The sequence below is a fragment of the Oncorhynchus mykiss genome, chromosome 11, assembly GCF_057628025.1.
Source record: "Oncorhynchus mykiss isolate SJ-2025 chromosome 11, ASM5762802v1, whole genome shotgun sequence".
In the NCBI taxonomy this organism is placed as follows: domain Eukaryota; kingdom Metazoa; phylum Chordata; class Actinopteri; order Salmoniformes; family Salmonidae; genus Oncorhynchus; species Oncorhynchus mykiss.
Genome location: NC_143032.1, coordinates 65124389 through 65134480, shown reverse-complemented (window position 1 = coordinate 65134480; position 10092 = coordinate 65124389).

Here is a 10092-nt window from a genome sequence, read left to right as displayed (position 1 = left end):
AATGAGAGCGTAAGCTTGTGATTGTGTGTGTCCATGTGTGGGTGTCTGTGCGTCATAGATAGATGTGGAAGGATTCACTCTGCAACCAAATTTGCTCTGACTCAGTAGTACCCCCCTTCCCTAACCCTCCCGTTTGTCCGGAGCTGCTAGAGCCGCAAGTCTGTCCTGAGCAGTCTGTCCGGGGCAGTGTTGTATTTTGAGACAGGCTTGAATATCCATAGAAGCCAACAGGCAGAGTGTGGCCAACATTTTTGTCTGATTCTCTGGTAAAAAAAGATAGCAATTGACTTTTGGACAAATAAAAAATCAGTCCTACTTGTCCAAAGGACAAGTGGCTAAAAAGTTCATGTCAAGCTCTGCTAGAGGACAGATGCACTCAACTTGAAGAGGATAATATTTTTTTCTCCAATCCCTCTTTCCCTCACACCCTCCTCTCGTCCAATCTTCTTCTCCTCACAAAGTTTCCCTCACTCTTGCCCTTTTCAAATACTTTCCTCTTACCTTTCTTAGTTATCACTGATCTGATGACATCACATGACTGGAATGGTTAAAGCTATGAGCTGTTTTCTTCCACTTCTTCAATCTTCACTCACTCACTTATTCGCTCATGTATCTTTCTTTCCTCCTATCCTTGGATTAATCACTAATCAAGCATGATATAGAAGGATATGATTGGATATGAGTGGCTTATTTTGTGTGGTTTAATAATCTGCTTCTCTACCACACATATTATGTGGAATTATATCCTAGATCAGGCTTAATCAGTGATTAACTCAAGGAAGGGACTGACGAAATATCTATTTTCTGAATATTTAAGTAGAGTTTTTCTCAAACAGTAGTTGTCAATAGAGTTGAGTAGTGTACTAATCTGTAATGTCACCATGTATATCTCTCTGTGTAGGTATGTAAGCTTTACTGACAGAAGTCGCATTGAGAGCAAAAGTCTGACAAATGTTTTGAGTCTGAAAACAACCTTTTCCTGGGTTTATAGGCCATGAAAAAGGACAGGCTTAGGAGATGAAGGCAGGGGATTTTCGAACTGTCCTTATTTTCTTAAGGTAAGTAAAACTACAAACACAAAGGTTGAGCTGAATTCATTGTCTCTGAGCTAAAGTGTAGACACACACATACATACGCCTTGAGAGTAGAGTGTTAGGGGAATGCTGCGGCATGCTGGGAGAGGATTAAGCCAATCTAACAGTGCAGACACAGGTGAAAAAGAGGGGTTACTAGCTCTCTCTTTCTCTCCCTCCCCCCTCTTTCTATCTTTCTCGCTTTCTCGCTCCCTCTTCTCTCTCTCCCTCTTTCTCACTTTTGCTCTCTATTTCTATTTCTCTTTCTCTTTCTCCTCTCTCTCTCGCTGTAACGATCGTTGTTGGAAGGATGGTCAAACCAAGATGCAGCGTGGGGTAGGTTAATCATTTTAATGATAACCGGCACAAAACAAGAAAGAGTAACAAACTAAATGTACAGCTTTGTAGGGCTAAAAGCAACAATACAAAATCAAGATCCCACAAACAACAGGTGGGAAAACGCTGCCTAAATATGATCCCCAATGAGAAACAGCGATAGACAGCTGCCTCTGATTGGGAACCATACCAGGCCAACATAGAAAATAAAAAACTAGACTACCCACCCTAGTCACACCCTGACCTAACCAACATAGAGAATAAAAGGCTCTCTATGGTCAGGGAGTGACTCTCTCTCTCGCTCTCTCGCTCTCTCGCTCTCTCGCTCTCTCTTTCTCGCTCTCTCTTTCTCTCTCCAAGGCTCAGCTCAATTCTAGGAAACTGTGGGGGATCTACTAGCATAGAAACAGAATACAGTAGATTGGACCACCAACATGAAAGCACACTGAGAGCAGTGGTTATGACATGTCGTAGGCTGCTGTAAATGGAACATTTAAAAATATCTCACCAAGTTGGCTTATACGGTTGTGATTCCACATACAGATGGAGAGATGCATGTAAGACAAGACTTCCCCAGTTGGTGTCTCAGTTTACTGTTAAGTTAGAATAGTAGAATACACAAGGTGCAATTTAGAAATGTGGTTGTGCATCAGCAGTTTTTCTCATGTTTCTCATATGTCTCATATGAGAGTGACTATTTTGTTAGTCACTCTCACTCAGATATCCTATTAAAAACGGTAAACATATATATCCACCCCATGGCAACATGTGTAGAATTGCAGAAATGGTGCTGTAAAATTGCACATATTTCTCTGTGCTTCATTGCAAAATGTGTAAAATTGCATGAAATAAGTTATAGAATTGCAAAATCATCTCTACGCCCCATGGCAAAATGTGTAGATTTGCAGGAAATTAACAAACAAAAAAATGTTTATCTCTCTGCTGTCAGGGGGGATTGCAAGAATAGAAGAAAAGCATTTGGGCATTACACTGAAGAAAAATACACGGAGAAATGAGACACTGTTCCAGCTTCGATCTGTTGGCTAGAATTCTCACAGTAAAATTGATAAGAAAGACTGACTGTATTGAGTAGGCCTGGGGCAGGGAATTGGTATTTGATTTTGTACACAGCCTCATATAAATAACCACACACACACCCTCTGCCTCAAGTCTTTGCTGATGTATGTTTCTGCCTGAGCCTAGGAAGAAGAGAAATATGGCATCTGTAAATGTGTTTAAATAAGAGTCAGCCAGGCTTGTGTGATGTAGGGCTGCGATGTGCATAGCTTGGCATAAATGGACCATAAATTGAGCCTCTGCTTCCTGAAGGGGACTTTAATTGCTGCCAGAGAGAGATCAGTATTTGCAGACTGCTTAAATGGCCACCAGAGAATTCATCTGGGCAGTGTCTGTCTGTCTGTAGACTCTCTCATACATTGTCGTAGATCAGGGATGGGCAACTTTGATGGGGGTGGAGGTCACAAAAAATCTGAACTCATCATGAGGGGTCGCAGTGGCTCGCGTGTCTACATACCCACATCCATAACCACACATGCAGTCAGAGCTGGCTCTAGCCTTTTGGGAGCAAAACATTGTAGTGCCCCCCCTCTTGACAGCAGCTCCCCACTGCATTGATTCAGTGAGCTGGGTTAATATTTCATCGAAGTATCCTGCACCATACTATAATGTACTAGCATATCCTCCTCATCCTGCTCCATGTTGGCTGTAACGTAATACAGAGGGGTATTAGGCGTACTGTAATTTCATACATCCCCATAAGTCTGTGAATGTAAATTCATATTCTTTAGCTACTGTACCTATAGGTTGTCTTGTCTTACTGTCACTGATATAGCTGCTTTTTTTAGAAAGGTTTTACTTGGAATGCCTGTGATATGTGGTTGTCTTGTCTTACTGTCACTGATATAGCTGCTTTTTTTTAGAAAGGTTTTACTTGGAATGCCTGTGATATGTGGTTGTCTTAACTTCCTCAATTGAATGTAAGTCACTCTGGATAAGACGTGTTTCCTAACTTAACTCTAAAGTGTTTCCTGACAAAGTGTCTTTTCCCTCTCCCGCTCCAAGCCAGACTATGACATTTTATTCATACACACACACAATTCTAATTGACCTAGGCCTTATGGCATGCAGCCATTATCAAAACAAACCACTGTCCCCTCAGTGTGAATCGATAATGTGCATTAAATGACCAGAGACCTGGTAGGGTCGTGAATATTTCTCACTATGGTATTAAGTTGCTAAACAGATCCAGCCCTGTAGACTAGTAGAGATCAGTGTATCTTTACTGTAGAATCTCCCTCTGCTTTCCTCTGGATCAATAAAGCAGCATTGGGTTTTTGAGCCCGCATCATTAGGTACATGCCCTGGGCTAGTAATTACTGTACACACATAAACACATCGGGGAGGTTTGTCATAATACATTTGCAGTAACTGGCTCTGTAATCTCATTAGCCCTTTGATGCTCTAGAGAGGAACACTCATTGGAATGATTGTAACTGCAGCCCTCTATAGGCAATTATATTATTCATATTAACATATTAATGAAGATTGTCTATGATTCATGTGCTGTATATTGGTCTCACTTCTGAGTGTACAGTGTAGCAACTAGTCAGGGAAAACTCTGACTAAACACATAATTTAGGCTAGAAAGGCTACTACAAGCCTTTGAATTCATTGTTGCCTTTGAATTCCTTCCACTATACTCATGGTCATTCAACCTGGTTATTAGCGATTGTGTGAGTCATTGGTGGTGGATATTTTCAAAAGAACAAGCTACAAATGCCAGAAAAAGAGACAAAATATACAAAATACTTTTTTTCCCTGCTGTGGTTTCAGGTTACACTAACAGAGAGAGATGCAGGGAGAAGGACCTTGAAGACTGATTGGAAGCCTGGAGGCTGAGGATGAGAGGTTGTATCAAGGCGTAATTTAATATATTTAAGCTTTAACAGGATCTGAGGTGTCATCTTATTACAGCCACTGACAGACAAGTAGTGCCTACATCATGTAATCATGCCAGAGACCTGCCTTTCATGTGTGTGTGTGTGTGTGTGTGTGTGTGTGCCTGTTCGTGTGAGATATACCCTGCATAAACCCTGGTTCTGGTGAAACAGAGATATGATATGGAGATTTGCATTGCCCTGCATGTGCTTGTGTGTGTGAATGAGAGCGTAAGCTTGTGATTGTGTGTGTCCATGTGTGGGTGTCTGTGCGTCATAGATAGATATGGAAGGATTCACTCTGCAACCAAATTTGCTCTGACTCAGTAGTACCCCCCTTCCCTAACCCTCCACTCACGCCTACCCCATTACCCCTGATTGGGCCTGTGTGGCCTTGAATACCCAATCATGCACCAGATGACAGAGAACCGAGAAAGAAATGGAGTCTCTCCTCTCATCCCCTCTACCCCCTGTCCTCTCCCCTCCTCTCCTCCCCTCATATGCACGCTGCTTCTGTGGAAGCAAATTTAATCCTTTACTTCACAGCACGTTGTACACACATTCAGACATGCTTTAGAGCAGTGTGGGAATGTCAGCTTGCGCTCTCTCTCTCTTTCACAAACACACATGGTCACAGTGTGAGGTACCATGTTGCCAGGTGGTCAGAGTCTTGCATGCTGAAGAGGGAAAGTGGAATTGTTTTTCTACCTCATTAGAGTCTTCCCTAAAGGGGACTGAAACGCTAGATTTCCTCCACATGCACTGGGAGGATGGGCTGTAATTCTCTTTAGTGCTCTCATGCTTTTCCTCTTATCCATGGTGCCTTGTCTGTAATCACACACACACAGTCAAATCAAATCAAATGTATTTATATAGCCCTTCGTACATCAGCTGATATCTCAAAGTGCTGTACAGAAACCCAGCCTAAAACCCCAAACAGCAAGCAATGCAGGTGTAGAAGCACGGTGGCTAGGAAAAACTCCCTAGAAAGGCCAAAACCTAGGAACCTCTCCTCCGAGAGAGAGAAAGAAAGAAAGAGAAAAAGAGAGAATTAGAGAGAGCATACTTAAATTCACACAGGACACCGGATAGGACAGGAGAAGTACTCCAGATATAACAAACTGACCCTAGCCCCCCGACACATAAACTACTGCAGCATAAATACTGGAGGCTGAGACAGGAGGGGTCAGGAGACACTGTGGCCCCATCCGATGACACCCCCGGACAGGGCCAAACAGGAAGGATGTAACCCCACCCACTTTGCCAAAGCACAGCCCCCACACCACTAGAGGGATATCTTCAACCACCAACTTACCATCCTGAGAGAAGGCTGAGTATAGCCCACAAAGATCTCCTCCACGGCACAACCCAAGGGGAGGCGCCAACCCAGACAGGAAGATCACATCAGTGACTCAACCCACTCAAGTGACGCACCCCTCCTAGGGACGGTATGAAAGAGCCCTAGTATGCCAGTGACTCAGCCCCTGTAATAGGGTTAGAGGCAGAGAATCCCAGTGGAAAGAGGGGAACCGGCCAGGCAGAGACAGCAAGGGCGGTTCGTTGCTCCAGAGCCTTTCTGTTCACCTTCACACTCCTGGGCCAGACTACACTCAATCATATGACCACTGAAGAGATGAGTCTTCAGTAAAGACTTAAAGTTTGAGACTGAGTTTGCGTCTCTCACATGGATAGGCAGACCATTCCATAAAAATGGAGCTCTCTAGGAGAAAGCCCTGCCTCCAGCTGTTTGCTTAGGAATTCTAGGGACAATTAGGAGGCCTGTGTCTTGTGACCGTAGCGTACGTGTAGGTATGTACGGCAGGACCAAATCAGAGAGATAGGTAGGAGCAAGCCCATGTAATGCTTTGTAGGTTAGCAGAAAAACCTTGAAATCAGCCCTTGCCTTGACAGGAAGCCCGTGTAGGGAGGCTAGCACTGGAGTAATATGATAATTTTTTGGTTATAGTCAGGATTCTAGCAGCCGTATTTAGCACTAACTGAAGTTTATTTAGTGCTTTATCTGGGTAGCAGGAAAGTAGAGCATTGCAGAAGTCTAACCTAGAAGTGACAAAAGCATGGATACATTTTTCTGCATCATTTTTGGACAGAACGTTTCTGATTTTTGCAATGTTACGTAGATGGAAAAAAACTGTCCTTGAAACAGTCTTGATATGTTCTTCAAAAGAGAGGGTCCAGAGTAACGCCGAGGTCCTTCACAGTTTTATTTGAGACGACTGTACAACCATTAAGATTGATTGTCAGATTCAACAGAAGATCCCTTTGTTTCTTGGGACCTAGAAGAGCATCTCTGTTTTGTTCGAGTTTAAAAGTAGAAAGTTTGCAGCCATCCACTTCCTTATGTCTGACACACATGCTTCTAGCGAGGGCAATTTTGGGGCTTCACCATGTTTCATTGAAATGTACAGCTGTGTGTAATCTGCATAGCAGTGAAAGTTAACATTATATTTTTCGAATGACATCACCAAGAGGTAAAATATATAGTGAAAACAATAGTGGTCCTAAAACGGAACCTTGAGGAACACCGAAATTTACAGTTGATTTGTCAGAGGACAAACCATTCACAGAGACAAACTGATATCTTTCCGACAGATAAGATCTAAACCAGGCCAGAACTTGTCCGTGTAGACCAATTTGGGTTTCCAATCTCTCCAAAAGAATGTGGTGATCGATGGTATTAAAAGCAGCACTAAGGTCTAGGAGCACAAGGACAGATGCATTCACAGTCATACACACGTGTGTGAAAGCACAAGCGTGCACACACACACACACACAGAAGCTCGTAGAAAAGTACCTACTCTGCCCCCATGTCAAAGTGTTTGGATATGCGGTACTACCATAAGTAAGGAATGAAGGACATTCACTGTTTGCCTGATATTAATTGAAACATCTTCTGGTATAACTTTTTCATTTTTATAGTGAACAAGGCTACATTTCAGAAATCTTGTTTGGGATAAACCTGATTGGGTTCTGCCCTGAAGTGTGTGACCGGATAAAGGTAATCTCAATGCCTCTTTTACTTTCTCTCTCGGAACACGCGCACACACATGCATACTTGAACTTGAAACTTGAATTAGGACTCGTGAAATGCGATAAACTGAATGTGGTTTGAACTTAACTGATGTGCACTTGGAGGAGTCGATTGCATGGGTTAACAAGTTACAGCTGCATGTTTAAATTGTCTTTGACGTTTTTGTGATATAGCCTACCGTGTGTGTGTGTTCTCTGCGTTTGTGTTTTTATGGGTGATCTCTGTGGTGGTCTTTTAGTACATGCATGTGTGTTTGTGGGGGTCTTTATGTCTTGGTCAGGGGTCCTGGAACATGAGGTCCAGGAAAATGGGGTCCTGGAACATGGAAACATGCATGGAATAACTAATTTAGTTGCTATGTTACTAGTGACCATAGCAACAGCATACACGCTGTCATCATCAATCCAGGGAGTATTTTTCTGCTCACTGGAAAACATCCTGTGAATTCTAAGTATCGTCAGCCAGAGAACAATGTGTGTGTGTGTGAGCAGATGAAACATTAACATGCACATCACATCAACTGTATATTTGGGCTTAGTAGTTATAGTGGCTGGTGGACAGAGGTTGTGTCTTTATGAATGCAGTCTGAGTGTGAAAGTGTTTAGTCTCTCATGTGTAAGATTTTGATATACATGCACACACACACACACACACACACTCCCTCTCTTGGGATTCAGGGGTCCGTTTGTGAGTTGTAACCTTTTCCATGGGAGCATTAAGATGTCCGCGTGCTTCCCAGCCGAAACAGTTCGGAGGAGTTAGTGCATATTATGCTGACATTTTTGTTAGTTTTGGAAGTCAGTGAGTTTTTGGGGCTGTTCGGGCACACACATTTGTGTGTGTGCCCGAAGTGCCCGAAGTCTACGTCCCCTTGTCAGTGATTGGTCAACAGTAGGGATTCTTCAAAAAGTCATGCACATTTTTTCATTGAGAAATACTGCATCTTAGTTCATGTAAGATCTTTGCAAAAATGTCAAAATGAACGCCAGATTTCTTAGATTATACTTGCTATGGCGTCTTTATTAAAATGGACAAACAGTACTATTGCCTCTTTTTTCAAAATTTTCAAGCAAATGACTTTTAATGGAGTATGCGAGCACACTCGTTCAGTTCGCCTAGCTGAGTTCAACTGTCTCTCTCTCTCTCTCTTACACACACACATATATGCCTAAGCACACACAAACACAGACACTCGCTCTCTTGGGATTCACGGGTCCGATTGTGAGTTATAACTTTTTCCATAGGAGCATTAAACAGCACTCAAATTCAGTCTCTCTCTAACACACACACACACACACACACACACACACACACACACACACACACACACACACACACACACACACACACACACACACACACACACACAACTTTACCCTCTCACAACTCACACATAGTGATGCTTTGCCGCAATCTCTCTCTGTCCCTCCAGAGGTGTAGTCTTGTTGTCGAGGCCAGAGCAGGCCCAGACCAGCCCAGTGTAGTTTAATGATAACCCAGGGAAATGCTAGTGTGGTGATGCTTCTGCTGTCTGTAAAATGGGGGGCCCACGAGCTTTGGATGCCCATGCGCCCGTCATCTCACAGCTATGTCTAAATTGTATACTTTAAAAAAATTATACTGAACAAAAATATAAAACACAACATGCGTTAATTTCAGTCATATAAGGAAATCAGTCAATTTAAATGTATTCACTAGGCCCTAATCTATGGATTTCACATGACTGGGCAGCGGCGCAGTCATGGGTGGGCCTGGGAGGGCATGGGTCCACCTACTTCGGAGCCAGGCCCAGACAATCAAAATTAGAAATACTCCTCAATTTCATCAGTTGTCCGGGTGGCTTTTCTCAGACAATCGCACAGGTGAAGAAGCCGGATCTGGAGGTCCTGGGCTGGCATGGTTAGATGTGGTCTGCGATTGTGAGGCCGGTTGGTCTTACTGCCAAGTTCTCTAAAACAATGTTGGAGATGGCTTATGTTAGAGAAATTAACATTCAGTTCTCTGGCAACAGCTATGGTGGACCGTCTTGCAGTCAGCATGTCATATGCATGCACCCTCAAAACTTCAGACATCTTTGGCGTTGTGTGACAAAACTGCACATTCTAGAGTGGCCTTTTATTGTCCCCAGCACAAGCTCTACCATTTTAATGATAATGTTGTTCAAATAGCTTCTTGATATGCCACACCGGTCAGGTGGATGGATTATCTTGGCAAAGGAGAAAGGCTCACTAACAAGGATGTAAACCAATTTGTGCATAAAATATGAGAGAAAATATTTTGTGCTTATGGACAATTTCTGGGATCTTCACTTGACATGTTGCGTCTATATTTTAGTACAGTACAAATCATTTTGACAGTAACCCTCCTTTTTAATTTCCACATGTAGCAACTGAAGTGTTTGTTGTTCTATCTACATGGGTAGTAGGTGAGTCACACAGTCAATATAGTTTTCATGGAAGATGGTGTAGCAGTCGGACGTGTGTATTTGTCTTTGTCTTATCCCGTGCCTTATCCCGTGCCTTATCCCGTGCCTTATCCCGTGCCTTATCCCGTGCCTTATCCCGTGTAAATAGCCGGTCTTTTTTGTATATATCTTAATCTCACTTTCTATCTACGAACTAAATATACTTTCCTGCAACCCGCCTCACCCAATGTGGTACGGATCTGCTATTTTATT